An 18,533-nucleotide genomic window follows, 5' to 3' on the forward strand; every position below is an offset into this window, starting at 1 on the left:
GCTACGTTTGTGTGGTAAGTGAACCCAGTTGTCTGAATTCTGATTTTGCAGCTTTTTGAATTGGATTTAGTAGCACCGACTGGTTGCTGAACAGTAGAGGGCACTGTTAGCATGTAAAGTCTGGGTTGAGCCGCACAGGAAGAAGGAAGTAGTTGGGTTAGAGTCAGCCTTGCATGAGATTCTAGCAATTAGATTAGTGTAACATGCTTTGGATTTTAGAACACAATTGCCACATTCTTGAAGTCGTAGTTTGGCATACATGCCACCACGTTAAATAAAACCGAACTCCAGCAGCACTGTTCATTCCTAGAAGGATGATTTATTCAGATAGTCTGGACATTCTTTGATCCAAGTATTAAATAAATGCCTGCAATGCACATGGTATTAGGTACTTTGATACGGCTTAAAACCATAAATTCAAGAATAGTGCTTCAAGCTGCTATTGAGAGCTTTTAAAAATGAAAACCTGTTATCCATATGCACATTCATACTTGAACTCAGAATGCAGTAGAATTCTATTCAAGGATACAGTATCGTCAGGAAACATCTGATAGAGAAGGAGAGAAACTTTTTGGCTTTTTAGTCTAGTTTCCCTGCCAACTCAACTGTGTGAAAATATAACCATAGTTAAATGTATTCAGCGCACTCTGTGTGCCAGGCACTGTTCTATGTGCCTTACAACCTTGATACAGAAGCGTGGTCTGTGGAGCAGTGGAGTCAGCAGCCCCAGGAGCTTGTTAGAAATGCAGATTATTGGGGACATCCCAGAATCTGCATTTAAAAGAGATCTGTATACACGTTAAAGTTTCAGAACCACTCCTCTCTCCTATGTATTATCTTATTTAATCCCCATAACAGAGGCACTATTATTATCTCAATTTTTAAGTGGGAAACTGAGGCAAAGAGAAGTTCAGTAACTTGCCCAGTACAAAGCTGGGAATCTTTACTCAGGCAAAATAGCTTCCATGCCCTGCTATTATGTTGATGTAATTGCTTTTACTGCTTTTTTTTTTTTGACGGAGTTTCGCTTTTGTCGTCCAGGCTGGAGTGCAAATGGCATAATCTTGGCTCACCACAACCTCCGCCTCCCAAGTTCAAGTGATTCTCCTGCCTCAGCCTCCTGAGTAGCTGGGATTACAGGCATGTGCCACCACGCCCAGCTAATTTCATATTTTTAGTAGAGATGGGATTTCTCCATGTTGGTCAGGCTGGTCTCAAACTCCCGACCTCAGGGGATCCGCCCGTCTCGGCCTCCCAAAGTGCTGAGATTACAGGCGTGAGCCACCGCACCAGGCCTAATGTCACTGCTTTTAAGGCAAAAACCGTAATCACTTTTGCACCAACCCAATATTATTCCTATCATTTCACTTCTTTTATTTTTATGTATTTATTTATTTTTTGAGATGGAGTCTCGCTCTGTCGCCAGGCTGTAGTGCAGGGGTGAAATCTTGGCTCACAGCAACCTCCGCCTCCCGGGCTCAAGCTATTCTCCTGCCGCGGCCTCCCAAGTAGCTGGGACTACAGGTGCGTGCCACCTCACCCAGCTAATCTTTTTTGTGTGTTTTTATTAGAGATGGGGTTTCACTGTGTTAGCTAGGATGGTCTCGATCTCCTGACCTCGTGATCTGCCCACCTCGGCCTCCCAAAGTGCTGGGATTACAGGCGTGAGCCACCGCGCCTGGCCCACCCCAGCTATTTTTAAAGATTTTGTAAGGACAGAGTCTCTCTATGTTGCCCAGCCTGGTCTGGAACTCCTGGCCTCAAGCAATCCTCCTGCCTTGGCCTCCCAAAGTGTTGGGATTACAGGTTTGGGCCACTGCAGCCAGCTCCCTGTTTGTATTTAAATGCAGCTGAAATCCTTAAAGTGAAAGTACTGTTTATGGGTAAGTTATACAAAGTAAAATCTAAGCATTTTTTCCTTGGGAGTACTTTCCTTACCACAAGTACCTTTTATCACAATTGTGTTTTTAATGTCTGCCTTAAACACACCAGGCAGACTCCTACCCCTGGGCCTCTGCATTTGCCCCACATAGCTGTATGCCCAGCTCTCCCACTTCCTTCAAGTCTTTGTTTAAATAATACATTATCTGGAAGCCTTCCTTGACTACTTACTTGAAAATGTAACTGTTTCTAAGAAGATTCAGAAAGGAGATAAGTGCTTCCCAAAACTGAAGCAAAAAAGGTGGTTTCTGTTTTTGTTTTCGTTTGAGACAAGGTCTCGTTCTGTTGCCCAGGCTGGAGTGCAGTGGTGCAGTCATGGCTCACTGCAGCCTTGACCTCCTGGGCTTAATCGGTTCTCCCATCTCAGCTCCCCCAGTAGCTGGGACTACAGGCACGCACCACACGCCTGGCTAATTTTTGTATTTTTTTGTAGGGATGGGGTTTTGCCATGTTTCCCAGGATGGTCTCGAACTCCTGGGCTCAAGTAATCCACCTGCCTCAGCTTCCCAAAGTGCTGGGATTACAGGCGTGAGCTACCACACCTGGCCACAAAGAAGGTTTTAAAAGCCAAGAGGCCATGCAGAAAGAAGTCCATGGTTAAAAGAAGAAAAGATCCACACATTTCCCACCTTTGACTGACCCAGAACGCTGACTTCGAAGGCAGGCCATGTACCTTCAGAAGCGTTCTCCAGAAAGAAGAACAACCATTGTGCCACTATCAGTTTGCCCCTGATTTTCCAATGGATCATAAAGAAGGTGGAAGGCACCAGCACCTGCTGTTTACTGCGGTTGTCAGGACAGATCTGGCAAGATGTGAAGAAGCTCTGGGACCCTGGCATGGCCAAGGTCAACTTGCTTGGGAGAGAAGAAGGCATACTTTAGACTAGACCTACCATGATGCTTTAGGTGGTGCCAACAAAACTGGGATCATATAAGTGGATTGCAGCTCACTAAGTCTAAATATATTGAGGTTTTCCACTATCCAAGAAAAGAAATGACAACCGTGTCCTCCCCAACACAACACACACACATAAACACACACACACTTTATCCTCCTCCTACTTTTGCTCAATTGCATTTTTTACCATCCAATATATATATTTATTTGGTTATTGTTTATTTTTTCCATGAGAATGTAAATTCCCATAAAGATGGGGATTTTTGTCGATTTTGCTCACTGTGCACCCCTCTCCACCCCCAGCTCTTAGAAAATTCCCTGGCACAATACAGATGCGCTATGATATTGCTGAATGAAAAAATGAATTGTTCTTTCCTGACTGTAAACTTCTTAAGATGTTAGAGCATGTTTTACTCAATTTGATATCTCAAAAACTTAGCAGTGTAATTGAAAAAAACACCTTTTTTGTTATTGAAATGGAATTTTCTTATTCAGACCATACATATGAAAGTTTAAATTGTATATATTGTTGCTGTCACTGGTGTCTTCCTTCTGTTGTTCAGAAATGATCAGATCAAAAATTTGGGGCCGGGCGCGGTGGCTCACGCCTGTAATCCCAGCACTTTGGGAGGCCGAGGCGGGCGGATCACGAGGTCAGGAGATCGAGACCATCCTGGCTAACATGGTGAAACCCCGTCTCTACTAAAAATACAAAAAAAAATTAGCCGGGCGTGGTGGCGGGCGCCTGTAGTCCCAGCTACTCGGGAGGCTGAGGCAGGAGAATGGCGTGAACCCGGGAGGCGGAGCTTGCAGTGAGCGGAGATCGCGCCACTGCACTCCAGCCTGGGCGACAGAGCGAGACTCCGTCTCAAAAAAAAAAAAATTTGGACATTGTACCACAGTTCATAAGAGAAACCCACTCTAGCTATAATAAAGGATAATTACATGTTATACATTTCATGTATAAAGCTTTAGAGAATTTCATACTTGGCTGGGAATTTTTATTTGATATATACAGATTGTCTTTTACTATTTTTAAAATTTTTTGTAGAGATAAGGTCTTTCCATGTTGCCCAGGCTAGTCTTGAACTCCTGGGCTCAAGTGATCTGCCTGTCTCAGCCTCCCAAAGTGCTGGGATTATGGGCCTGTGCCACCATGCCTGGCCGTATACACATTTTAGTAGTTCATAAAGGTATCACTTTTTACTTAATGCTATTGAGTTGCCTTTTTTTTTTTTTTTTTTTTGAGACAGAGTCTTGTTCTGTCACCCAGGCTGCTGGAGTGCAGTGGCGCGATCTCGGGTCACTGCAACCTCTGCCTCCTGGGTTCAAGCAATTCTTCTGTCTCAGCCTCCTGAGTAGCTAGGACTACAGGCGTGTACCACCGTGCCCAGCTAATTTTTCTATTTGTAGTAGAGACGGGGTTTCACCATATTGGTCAGGCTGGTCTTAAACTCCCGATCTCAGGTGATCCACCAGCCTAGGCCTCCCAAAATGTTGGGATTACAGGCGTAAGCCACTGCACCTGGCCTTTGAGTTGCTTTAAGAAAGCTCTCTATAGGTCAGAGTTGTAAAAGCTACTTTTTTTTGTTTTCGGCGACGGAGTCTTGCTCTGTTGCCTGGGCTGGAGTACAGTGGCATGATCTCGGCTCACTGCAACCTCCACTTCCCGGGTTCAAGCGATTCTCCTGCCTCATCCTCCCAAGCAGCTAGAATTACAGGTATGCACCACCATGCCTGGCTAATTTTTGTATTCTTAGTAGAGACGGGGTTTCCCCATGTTGGCCAGGCTGGTCTCTAACTCCTGACCTCAAGTCATCCACCTGCCTCGGCCTCCCAAAGTGCTGAGATTACTTTGGGAGGTGTGAGCCACCATGCTCAGTCAAAAGCTATCATTTGATGTAGCAGTTGCTAAGGTAACCTTAATGAGCAATTAAGCATGTGAAATTATGGAACTCATCCATGTGTAAATTTTCAACCCAGTGGTTCAGAAACAGACATATCATTATTTTCATGTTTTAAAATGAAACTTAAATTTTAGTCACATGGAAGGGTCAAATATGTCAAGTCCCATTTATTACCAGAATGTCTGTTTTCATTTGAGGGCTTGTTGAAAATACTCTTCTTTCGCCAGGGGCGATGGCTCACACCTGTAATCCCAGCACTTTGGGAGGCCGAGACGGGTGGATCACCTGAGGTCGGGAGTTCAAAACCAGCCTGACCAACACGGAGAAACCCTGTCTCTACTAAAAATACAAAATTAGCCGGGCGTGGTGGCACGTGCCTGTAATCCCAGCTACTCAGGAGGCTGAGGCAGGAGAATCGCTTGAACCCGGGAGGCAGAGGTTGTGGTGAGCCAAGATCGCGCCATTGCACTCCAGTCTGGGCAACAAGAGTGAAACTCTGTCTCAAAAGAAAAGAAAAGAAAAGAAAATACTCTTCTTTCTACCTCCTAAGTTTCAAATCAATAAAGGAGAAGACATCAAAGCCTGTCAGACAGGGACAAATCATCCATCCTGTGATTTGCAAAACTGAATTGAAGATAATAGCTTGAATATTATGCCACAATCTGGTCTACTCCAAGTCTAGATCATGGGATGATTTACGTAGGGGAGAATCTGCATACTCACTTACCCAGAATCACTCCTTCGAGTGCATTGATATACTTTGAGCCTCCCATCATCTTCTGGGGAGAATCAAAGTGGAGAGAAAAAAAGGGGGAATGCTCTATCCCAATTACTTCTTTTTTTTTTGGTAGAGATTCGGTCTCGCTATATTGCCCAGGCTGGTTGTTGTTGTTGTTGTTGTTGTTGTTGTTGTTGTTGTTGTTGTTGTTGAGACAGAGTTTACTCTGTCATCCAGGCTGGAGTGCAGTGGCATAATCTTACTCACTGCAACCTCTGCTTCCCAGGTTCAAGCAATTCTCCTACCTCAGCCTCCCAAGTAGCTGGGACTACAGGCCCCCGCCACCACACCTGGCTAAGTTTTGTATTTTAGTAGAGACAGGGTTTCACCACATTGGCTAGGCTGGTCTCGAACTCCTGACCTCAAGTGATTCACCTGCCTCAGCCTCCCAAAGTGCTGGGATTACAGGTGTAAGCCGCTATGCCCGACCTCAGGCTGGTTTTGAACTCCTGGCCTTAAGCAATCCTCCCAATTTGGCCTCCCAAAGTGCTGAGATTAGAGGTATGAGCCACTGTGCCCAGCCCCCTTTACATTTATAAAATAAAGGTATTAAAATTGAATATATGTTAATGTATCATATAAACAGAGAAATACAGAAATCATAAATAGGTTTGATAAATTTTACAAAATAAGCATACCCACATAACCAGCACCCAGATTTAAAAAAGAAGACAATATCTAATATCCCAGAAGTCCCACTCATGCCAATTAATTCACAAGCAATTTAATTGAATGCTAAAACAAAGTTCATTTTTATAAAGGAGTATAACAAAACCCAGCATATAACAATGCAAATTGAGAATATCTAGGAACCAATAAAACATTATTATTCATGGAAAGCAGAATATATAACACATAACCAGTAGATAAATCAATGGAAAGAGACCCAGAAATGGTAATTAAGATGGAATTACCTTTAAAACAGCTATTATTTACATGTTCAAGAACGTAAAGAAAAATGTTAACAAAACGATGACAGAAATTGAAGATATTTTAAAATAGAATTTGTAGACATGAAAATACACTATGTAATAGTAACAATATACTGGATGAAATGAGAAGACACTGCAGAGAAAAAGAATTTTGCATGAACTGAATGCATAACAACAGAAACCATCCAAAATGCAACATGGCAGCTAGGTGCAGTGGCTCACGCCTGTAATCTCAGCACTTTGGGAGGCCGAGGTGGTGGATCACTTGAGGCCAGGAGTTCAAGACCAGACTGGCCAACATGGTGAAACCCCATCTCTACTAAAAATACAAAAATTAGCCAGGCGTGGTGGTGGGCACCTGTAATCCTGGCTACTAAGGAAGGTGAGGCACAAGAATCACTTGAACCCGGGAAGTGGAGGTTACAGTGAGCTGAGATTGCACCACTGCACTCCAGCCTGGGCGACAGAGCAAGACTCCTTCTCAAAAAAAGAAAAAAAAAAGAAAGAAACATGGCAAAAAAAGAGACTGGAAAAAAAACCCAAAAAATCAAACTTATTTATTTGTTTATCAGGGATCTATGAGACAATATCAAACTGCCTAACATACATGGAGTTGGAGTTCCAGAAAAATAAGGAGAAAAGGGAAAAAACGTTATTTGAAAAACAATTCCTGAAATTTCCTAAATTTAATGAAACCATAAACCAACAGACTAAAAAACTTCACTAAACTCCAAGCAGAAGAAATATAAAGAAAATGGCACTGATGTACATGTTCATCAGATTTCTGAAAACCAGTGATAACGACAAAGTCCTAAAGCAACTAGAATTGAGGGAAGGGTGGAGCAAGATTATGTATAGAAGAACAAACGTAAGAATGAATGACAGAAAACTTCTCTTTTTTTTTTGAGACAGTCTCGCTCTGTCACCCAGGCTGGAGTGCAGTGGTGCTATGCTGGCTCACTGCAACCTCCATCTTCTGGGTTCAAGTGATTCTCCTGCCTCAGCCTTCTGAATAACTGGGATTACAGGCATGAGCCACCATGCCCAGCTAATTTTTGTATTTTTAGTAGAGATGGGGTTTCACCATGATAGCCAGGCTGGTCTTGAACTCTGACCTCAGGTGATCCACCACCTCGACCTCCCAAAGTGCTGGGATTACGGGCATGAGCCACCATGTCCAGCCCGACAGAAAACTTCCTGATGAAGCTGGAGCTGGGTTCAGTGGCTTACATCTGTAATCACAGCACTTTGGAAGCCAAGGCAGGAAGATCACTTGAGGCCAGCCTGGGCAACATAATGAGACCTCATCTCTTTAAAAAAAAAATGAAGGTGGGATAAACATATTTTTAGATTCAAAATAATCTGATATACTTTATTGATATTAATATTAGACTAACTCTATAAAAAATGTTATAAAGAAGTTTTCAGGTGAAAAGGAAAATGATACCAAGGTGAAATGAGAATTGACACAAAGGAATAAAGTAAATATTGGAAAAAGAAAATATTTTGCTGAATATAAATGTTTTTTTCTCATTTTTAGTATTCTTTAAAAGATAATTTTAAAATATAAATTAGTGACAAGGTATTGTGAAGCTCATAAAGTATGGAGAAATGAAATGTATAACAATCACGGTAAAAAATGATAGGAACAAGGACGTGGGAGGATACTCATGTACAATTCTTTTTTTGGTTTTTTTTTTTTTTAAGTTGGAGTTTGACTGTGTTGCTCAGGCTGGAGTGCAATGGCATGATCTTGGCTCACTGCAACCTCCGCCTCCAGGGTTCAACGTATTCTCCTCCCTCAGCCTCCCAAGTAGCTGGGATTACAGGTGTGCATCACCATGCCTGGCTAATTTTTTTTTTTTTTTTTTTGGATGGGGTTTTGCTCTTGTTGCCCAGGCTGAAGTGCAATGGCACAATCTTGGTTCAACGCAACCTCCGCCTCCTGGGTTCAAGCGATTCTCCTGCCTCAGCCTCCTGAGTAGCTAGGATTACAGGCATGTACCACCATGCCCAGCTAATTTTGTATTTTTAGTAAAGATGGGGTTTATCCATGTTGGTCAGGCTGGTCTTGAACTCCTGACCTCAGGTGATTCACCCACCTTGGCCTCCCAAAGTGCTGGGATTACAGGTGTGAGCCACTGTAACTGGCCTAATTTTTTTTATTTTTAGTGGAGATGGGGTTTCACCATGTTGGCCAGGCTGGTCTCGAACTCATGACTTCAGGTGATCTGCCCACCTGGGCCTCCTAAAGTGCTGGGATTACAATCATGAGCCACTGCTCCTGGCATTACGATTCTTTTCTTTTCTTTTCTTTGAGGTGAAGTTTCACTCTTGTCGCCCAGGCTGGAGTGCAATGGCACAATCTTGGCTCACTGCAACCTCCACCTTCTGGGTTCAAGCGATTCTCCTGCCTCAGCCTCCCAAGTAACTGGGATTACAGGCACCTGCCACCATGCCTGGCTAATTTTTTTGTTGTTGTTTCCCCATATTGGCCAGGCTGGTCTCGAATTCCTGACCTCAGGTGATCCACCTGCCTTGGCCTCCCAAAGAGTTGGGATTACAGGCGTGAGCCACCACACCCAGCCACAATTCTTATACTACAGGTGAAGTGGTGTAATATTATCTGAAGATAGACTGTTAACAAATTAATAGTGCATATTATAAACCTAGAGCAACTACTAAGAAGTAAAATTTAGAGATACAGCTAATGAGTCAATAGTACAAATAAGATGGAATTACAAAAATTTTCAGCTGGACGTGGTGGCTCACGCCTGTAATCCCAGCACTTTGGGAGGCTGAGGCAGGGAGATCACTTGAAGCCAGGAGTTCAAGACCAGCCTGGCCAACATGGCAAAATGCCATCTCTACAAAAAACACAAAAAATTAACTGGGCATGGTGGTGCATGCCTGTAATCCCAGCTACTTAGAAGGCCAAGGCACTAGAATCGCTTGAACCTGAGAGGTGGAGGCTGCAGTGAACCGAGATCAGGCCACTGCACTCTAGCCAGGGTGGCAGAGTGGGACTCTGTCTCAGAAAGAAAAAAAAAAAACATTTGTCTACCCAAAAGAAGTGACAAAAAAGGAATAGATAGAAAGAGTAGCTGGGTGCCATGGCTCACATCTGTAATCCCAGCATTTTGGGAGGCTGAGGCGGGCAGATCACCTGAGCTCGAGAGTTTGAGACCAGCTTGGCCAATATGGTGAAACCCCATCTCTACTGAAAATACAAAAATTATCCAGATGTGGTGGTAGATGCCTGTAATCCCAGCTACTCTGGAGGCTGAGGCAGGAGAATCGCTTGAACCCGGGAGGCGGAGGTTGCTGTGAGTCGAGATCAGACCACTGAACTCCAGCCTGATGACACAGTGAGACTCCATCTCAAAAAAAAAAAAAAAAAAAGTAGAAGACAGTAAATGGTAGATTTAGGCCAGGTGCAGTGGCTCACACCTGTAATCCCAGCACTTTGGGAGACCGAGGCAGGCAGATCACCTGAGGTCGGGAGTTCGAGACCAGCCTGACCAACATGGAGAAATCCTGTCTCTACTAAAAAAATACAAAATTAGCCGGACATGGTGGCACATGCCTGCAATCCCAGCTACATGGGAGCTGAGGGAGGAGAATCGCTTGAACCTGGGAGGTGGAGGTTGTGGTGAGCCAAAATTGTGCCATTGCACTCCACCCTGGGCAACAAGAGCAAAGCTCCATCTCAAAAAAAAAAAAAAAAAGGTAGATTTAGCATGAATACTTTATAACTACATTAAATGTAATGTTCTAAAAACACAAACTAAAAGGGAGAAATTATATATTAATATATATTAAGCTAGCACTAACCAAAATAAATCTAGAAGTGGCTGTATTAATATTAGACAAAAGGAGCTTTCTTTTAAAAAAATTTTTTTTAAGAGAGAGGGTCTTACTTTGTCACCCAGGCTGGAGTGCAGTGGCATGAGCTCAGCTCACTGCAGCCTCGATCTCCTGGGCTCAAGTGATCCTCCCACCTCAGCCTCCTGAGTAGCTGGGACTACAGGCATGCACCACCATGCCCAGCTAATATTTTGTATTGTTTTGTAGAGATGGGGTTTTGTCATATTGTCCAGGCTGGTCTTGAACTCCTGAGCTCAAGCAATCGGTCCACGTTGGCATCCCAAAGTGCTAGGATTACAGGCGTGAGTCACGGCACTAGTGGAAATAAGCTTTCTTTTTAAAAATTTTCTTAATTTTTTAAATCGCTAATTTATTTATTTATTTTTTGAGACAGAGTCTCGTTCTGTCACCCAGGCTGGAGGGCAGTGGTATGATTTCAGCTTACTACAACCCCCGCTTCCAGGGTTCAAGTGATTCTTGTGCCTCAGCCACCCCAGCAGCTGGGATTACTGATGCATACCACCATGCCCAGCTAATTTTTGTATTTTCAGTAGAGACAGGGTTTCACCATGTTGGCCAGGCTGGTCTCAAACTCCTGACCTCAGGTGATCTGCCCACCTTGGCCTCCCAAAGTGCTAGGATTACAGGCGTGAGCCACCATGCCAGGCCTGAAATAAGCTTTCAAACAAGAAATATTACAGAAATAAAAGGAAGATTTCATAACGATAAAATTCAGTTCCCCAAGAAGATTTTAAAATCTTAAATGTGTATGTACCCAATAACAAAACTTTGAAAAACATAGAGCAAAACTGTTAGAACTTAAAGGAGAAATAGAAAAAGCCACATTTAGAGTTAGAAATGTCAACACTCAATTTTCAGTAATCAATAGAAAGTGGGCCAGGAGTGGGGTCTCATGCTTGTAATCTCAGCACTTTGGGAGGCTGAGGCAGGTGTATCGCTTGAGCCCAAGATTTTGAGACCAGCCTGGGCAACGTGAAGAAACCTGTCTCTACTAAAAATACAAAAAAATTAGCCAGGCGTGGTGGCGCATGCCCATCGTCCCAGCTACCCAGGAGGCTGAGGTGGGAGGAATGCCTGAGCCTGGAAGGTTGAGGCTGCAGTGAGTCCTGATTGTGCCACTGCACTCCAGCTGGACAACAGAGTGGAATCGTGTCTCAAAAAAGAACAAAAACAGGCTGGGCGCGGTGGCTCACGCCTGTAATCCCAGCACTTTGGGAGGCCCAGGCGGGTAGATTATGAGGTCAGGAATTCGAGACCAGCCTGGCCAATATGGTGAAATCCCCTCTACTAAAAATACAAAAATTAGCTGGGTGTGGCAGCACGCGCCTGTAATCCCAGCTCCTCGAGAGGCTGAGGCAGGAGAATCGCTTGAACCCAGGAGGCGGAGGTTGCAGTGAGCCGAGATCGCACCACTGCACTCCAGCCTGGGCGACAAGAGTGAAACTCCATTAAAAAAAGAAAGAACAAAAACAAAAATAAACAAACAAAAAAGAAAGTGGATGAAAAATCAGAAAGCATGTAGAAGACTTCGAAAACTCTGTCAAGGCTGGGTGCAGTGGCTCATGCCTGTAATCTCAGCACTTTGGGAGGCCGAGGCAGGTGGATCATGAGGTCAGGAGTTCAAGACCAGCCTGGCCAACATGGTGAAACCCCATCTCTACTAAAGATACAAAAAATTAGCCGGGCATGGTGGCGCATGCCTGTAGTCCCAGCTACTCAGGAGGCTGAGGCAGGAGAATCGCTTGAACCTGTGAGGTGGAGGTTGCAGTGAGCCAAGATCACTCCATTGCACTCCAGCCTGGGTGACAGGGCGAGACTCCTGTCAAAAACAAAGAAAGAAACAAACAAAAACAAAACCTCTGTCAGTCACTCAGTTTGCATTTATAGAATTTTTCACCCAACAATAACATAATACATATTCTTTTCATGTGTACATAAGATATTCACCAGGATAGAATATATTTTCAGCCATAAAACAAGTATCAATAAATTAAAAGAATTGAAATTATAGTATGATTTCAGATCAAAAGATAATTGTATTTAAAGAAACCAAAAAAATTATCCAGAAAACCCCCAAATACTTGGAAGTTAAGCAACACCTTTTTAAATATCCCAAAAAGAGGCCAGGCACGGTGGCTCACGCCTATAATCCCAGCACTTTGGGAGGCTGAGGTAGTTGGATCACTTGAAGTCGGGAGTTCAAGACCAGCCTGACCAATATGGTGAAACCCTGTCTCTACTAATACAAAAATTAGCCAGGTGTCATGGTGGGCACCTGTAATCCCAGCTGCTCAGGAGGCTGAGGCATGAGAATCACTTGAACCTAGGAGGTGGAGGTTGCAGTGAGCCAAGATTGCACCACTGCACTCCAGCCTGGGTGACAAAGCGAGACTCTGTCTCAAAAAAAAAAAAAAAAAAAAAACCCAAGGAGAAATCATAAGGGAAATTGGGAAATATTTTAAGCTGAATGAAAAAGAAAATACAACATATCAAAATTTGTGAGATAAAGCTAATGCAGTGATTAGAGGTAAAGTTTTTTTTTTTTTTTCGAGACTGGAGTCTTGCTCTGTCACCCAGGCTGGAGTGCAGTGGCACAATCTCGGCTCACTGCAAGCTCCGCCTCCCGGGTTCATGCCATTCTCCTGCCTTAGCCTCCCAAGTTGCTGGGACTACAGGCGCCCGCCATCATGCCTGGCTAATTTTTTATATTTTTAGTAGAGGTGGGGTTTCACCATGTTGGCCAGGATAGTCCCGATCTCCTGACCTCGTGATCCGCCCGCCTCGGCCTCCCAAAGTGCTGGGATTACAGGCGTGAGCCAACGTGCCGGGCCGTTAAATTATTACTTTCCTCCTCTACAGATTTTCCTGTTAGGGACATTTCACGTAAATGAAATCATGTATGTGGTCTTTTGTGACTAGCCTCTCAGCATTTAGCAGAATGTTTTCAAGGCTCATTCATACTGTAGCATGTATAAGTGCTTCATTTCTTTTTATGGCTGCTACTGTTTGAATGTGTTCCCCAAAAAGCATGTTTTGGAAACTTAATCTCTAATACAACAGTGTGGGGAGGTGGGGCCTAATGGGAGGTGTTTGGGTCATGAGGGCTCCACCCTCATGAATTGATTAATGATAATTACAAAAGGGCTTATGCCTGCAAGTGCAGTCTCTTGCTCTCTCATGCTCTCTTGCCCTTCTGCCTTTTACCAGGGGATGACACAGCACAAAGGCCCTTGCCAGATGTGAGCCCCTTGAAGATTTCCCAGTCTTCAGAACTGTGAGAAATGAATTTATTTTCTTTGTAAATTACCCAATCTGTGGTATTCTGTTTAGCAACACAAAGCAAACTAAGACAATGTCCAAACAATATTCCATTGTATGAATATACCCAAAGTTGTTTATCCATGTATTAGTTGATGAACAATTTGGGTTGTTTCCACCCTTTGGCTATTATGAATATTGCTGGTATAAATATTCATGTACAAGTTTTTGTGTGGACACAGGTTTTCATTTCTCTAGGAGTGGAATTTCTGGATCATATCATAACTCTATGTTAAAGTTTTATTTTATTTTATTTTATTTATTTATTTATTTTGAGACTAAGTCTCCCTCTGTCGCCCAGGTTGGAGTGCAACGGCATGATCTCAGCTCACTGCAACCTCCGCCTCCCAAGTTCAAGCAATTCTCCTGCCTCAGCCTCCCGAGTAGCTGGGATTACAGGCATGTGCCACGATGTCTGGCTGATTTTTGTATTTTTAGTAGAGACAGGGTTTCACCATTTTGACCAGGCTGGTCTCGAACTCCTGACCTCAGTTGATCCGCCCACCTCAGCCTCCCAAAGTGCTGGGATTATAGGTGTGAGCTACTACGCCTGGCCTGTGTTAAACTTTTTGAGGAACTATTAGATTATTTTCCAAAGTAGTGTCACCACTTAACATTCTCACCAGCAATATATGAGGGTTCTGATTCCTCCATATCCTCACCAACACTTGTTATTTTTAATCTTTTTGATTATAGCCTTCCTGGTGTGTGTGTAATTATATTTCATTGTGGTTTTGATTTGTATTCCCTAATGTCTAATGACATTAAGCATCTTTTAATGTGTTTATTGGCCATTTTGATATCTTCTTTGGAAAAATGTCTATTAAGATCTTTTGCATTTGTAAATTATCCAACCCATTTGTAAACTGTGTTCTTTTTATTATTGCTATATGAATTTAAAAAAAAAAAGTTCTGCTGGGTGTGGTGGCTCACGCCTGTAATCCCAGAACTTTGGGAGACCGAGGTGGGAAGATCACTTGAAGTCAGGAGTTTGAGAATAGCCTGGCCAACATGGCAAAACCCTGTCTCTACTGAAAATACAAAAAATTAGCCGGGTGTGGTGGCACATGCCAGTAATCCTAGCTACTTGGGAGGCTGAGGCATGAGAATCACATGAACCTTGGAGGCAGAGCTTGCAGTGAGTCGAGATCACACCACTGCACTCCAGCCTGGGTGACAGAGCAAGACTCTGTCTCAAAAAAAAAAAAGTGTTCTACAAGTCCCTTATCAGATATATGATTTGCAAAAATATTCTCCCATTCTCTGAGTCTTTAGTTTCTTGATAGTGTTTTTTGAGAACAAAAGATTTTCATTTTGATGAAGTCCTATTTATCTGTTTTTTCTTTTGTTGCTTATGTTTTTGGTGTCATATCTGAGAAAATATTGCCAAATCCAAGGTCGTGAAGATTTAGCCATATGTTTTCTTGTAAGAGTTTTATAGTTTTAGCTTTTTTACTTTTTATTTTTATTTATTTTTTAAACTTTTATTTTAGGTTCGGGGGTACATGTGAAGGTTTGTTACCTAGGTGAATTCGTGTCATGGGGGTTTGTTGTACAGATTATTTCATCACCCAGGTATTAAGCCCAGGACCCAATAGTTATATTTTCTGCTCCTCTGTCTTCTCCCACACTCCACCCTCAAGTAGACCCCAGTGTCTGTTGTTTCCTTCTTTGTGTTTATGAGTTCTCATCATTTAGCTCCCACTTATAAGTGAGAAGATGAGTTAATTGCTTTTTAGTACCTGTGTTAGTTTGCCAAGGATAATAGCCTCCAGCTCCATCCATGTTCTTGCAAAAGACATGATCTCTTTCTTTTTATTTTTTTTCTTTTTCTTTTTGAGATGGAGTCTCGCTCTGTCGCCCAAGCTGGAGTGCAGCGGTGCGATCTTGGCTCACTGCAACCTCCACCTCCCCAGTTCAAGTGATTCTCCTGCCTCAGCCTCCCGAGTAGCTGGAACTACAGGCATGTGCCACCACGCTTGGCTAATTTTTTTTTTTTTTTTTGAGATAGAGTCTCACTCTGTCACCCAGGCTGGAGTGCAGTGGTGTGATCTCGGCTCACTGCAACCTCTGCCTCCTGGGTTCGAGTGATTCTCCTGCCTCAGCTTCCTGAGTAGCTGGGACTACAGGCGTGTGCCACCGCACCCAGCTAATTTTTTATTTTTAGTACAGACAGGGTTTCACCATGTTGGCCAGGCTGGTCTTGAACTCTTGATCTTGTGATCCGCCTGCCTCAGCCTCCTGAGTAGCTGGGACTACAGGCGTGTGCCACCACACCCAGCTAATTTTTTATTTTTAGTACAGACAGGGTTTCACCATGTTGGCCAGGCTGGTCTTGAACTCCTGATCTTGTGATCCGCCTGCCTCAGCCTCCCAAAGTGTTGGAATTACAGACGTGAGCCACTGTACCTGGCCAATTTTTATATTTTTAGTAGAGATAGGGTATCACCATGTTGACCAGGCTGGTCTTGAACTCCTGACCTCAAGTGATCTGCCCACGTCGGCCTCCCAAAGTGCTGGGATTACAAGTGTGAGCCACCCACCATGCCCGGCTGATCTCGTTCTTTTTTTTTTTTTTTTTTTTTGAGACGGAGTCTTGCTCTGTCGCCCAGGCTGGAGGGCAATGGCGTGATCTCAGCTCACTGCAACCTCCGCCTCCCAGGTTCAAGCCATTCTCCTGCCTCAGCCTCCCAGGTAGGTGGGACTATAGGCATGCGCCACCATGCCCAGCTAATTTTTTTTTTTTTTTTTTTGTATTTTTAGTAGATATGGGGCTTCACCATGTTGGCCAGGCTGATTTCGAACTCCTGACCTCAAGTGATCTGCCCACCTCAGCCTCCCAAAGTGTTGGGAGTACAGGCGTAAGCCACCTCTCCCAGCCCATCTCATTCTATTTTATGGCTGCATATTTTTTATTTTTATTTATTTATTTATTTTTGAGATGGAATCTCGCTCTGTTGCCCAGGCTGGAGTGCAGTGGTGCAATCTTGGCTCACTGCAAGCTGTACCTCCCAGGTTCATGCCATTCTCCTGCCTCAGCCTCCAGAGTAGCTGGGACTACAGGTGCCCGCCACCACGCCTGGATAATTTTTTGTATTTTTGGTGGAGATGGGGTTTCACCGTGTTAGCCAGGATGGTCTTGATCTCCTGACCTCGTGATCTGCATGCCTTGGCCTCCCAAAGTGCTGGGATTACAGGCGTGAGCCACTGTGCCCGGCTTATTTTTAAAATTTTTATTAGAGACAAGGTCTCGCTTTGTTGACCAGGCTGGTCTTGAACCCCTGTCCTCAAGGGATCCTCCTGCCTCAGCCTTCCAAAGTGCTGGGATTGATTACAGGTGTGAGCCACTGCGCCCAGCCAATTTTATTTTTTACATTTAGGTCTTTGATCCATTTCGAGTTAATTTTTATATATCATGTGACATAGGAGTACAACTTCACTCTTTTGCGTCTGGGTATCTAGTTGTTCCAACCCCATTTATTAAAAACAATATTCTTTCCCCATTGTATAGTCTTTGCACTGTTGTTAAAAAATCAATTGAGCACAGAATCATGGGTTTATTTCCAGAATGTCAACTGTATTCCATTGAACTATATCCAGCCGTAGGATAAATGCACCTGGTAGCAATAACAAGCATAACCTTCCAATGAGCCTTTATAGCAGATGCACCTGAATGTGTGTTCTGAGCTAGGGAATTCAGGAATAGCCAACCTGGAGATTTGTTCCTTGTCTGTGAGTAACATCTACATCTCCAGCCAGTCTCATGGAACATGGGCCATACAGGGGCTTGAGGCCCTGAGTTATGGGTTAAATGAAGGTTGCCAAGTGGATTGTTAAGGGTAGGGTATTAAGTGCAAATGCTGTATAAATTACAAAGTACTTTTTGCAAGTGGTTGTGGTTTTCTTGTCCAGCCCACTGCCACTGGATTCTCTCCCCTGTATGTAATCCCCCTAATAAAACCCCATGTCTCATTTGCTGGCTCTGGGACTGTCTTTGGCCTTTTGAACCTGGTGCCTTCCCAACTGAGGTTAATAGGGGTTCACCACAATATCATCCATATGTCAGTACCACACTGTCTTGATTATTGTTGCTTTGTAGTAGGCTTTAAAATTGAAGTGTGGGCCTTCCAACTTGGTTCTTCTTTTTCAAGATTGTTTCATAATTTATTTTTAATTCAAAGCATTTTTTTAACCTTCTGTATACCAGGAAATATGTGAAGGGAACAAGACAAGAATGGTCAGTCAGGAAGGAGATGCACTTAAAAAAATTAACAATGTGGTGGAGATTCTGATAGGGGAACTATCGATGTTTATAACAACATCACAAGGGGATTTAGCCAAGTCTGGGAGTTGTAAAACTGTGACTGAAGAAACAAGACTGAGAGCTGCTGGGCGCAGTGGCTCACAACTGTAATTCCAACACTCGGGGAGGCTGAGGTGGGCAGATCACCTAAGGTCAAGAGTTTGAGACCAGCCTGGCCAACATGGCGAAACCCTGTCTTTACTAACAATACAAAAATTAGCCAGGCGTGGTGGCACCCGCCTGTAATCCCAGCTACTTGGGAGGCAGAGGCAGGAGAATCACTTGAATCTGGGAGGCAGAGGTTGCAGTGAGCCGAAATTGTGCCACTCCGTCTCAGAAAACAACAACAGCAACAACAACAACAACAACAACAAACACCGAGAGCTGGGAGAAGGAATAAGAGATAACCAAAAGAAGAGGTGAATATACCACACACCACATTCCAAGTAGGGGGAATAGCTTTCTTGAATCGTGGAGTTGAGGTATGGCTATAACAAGGGAGAACAGGGTTCAGAAAAGTTTTAGCAGAGAATGCAAGACGAGAGCGGTAAAAGTTCAGTCTGAAGAA

Source organism: Gorilla gorilla, chromosome 7 (genome assembly GCF_029281585.2).
Source record: "Gorilla gorilla gorilla isolate KB3781 chromosome 7, NHGRI_mGorGor1-v2.1_pri, whole genome shotgun sequence".
Taxonomy (NCBI): Eukaryota; Metazoa; Chordata; class Mammalia; order Primates; family Hominidae; genus Gorilla; species Gorilla gorilla.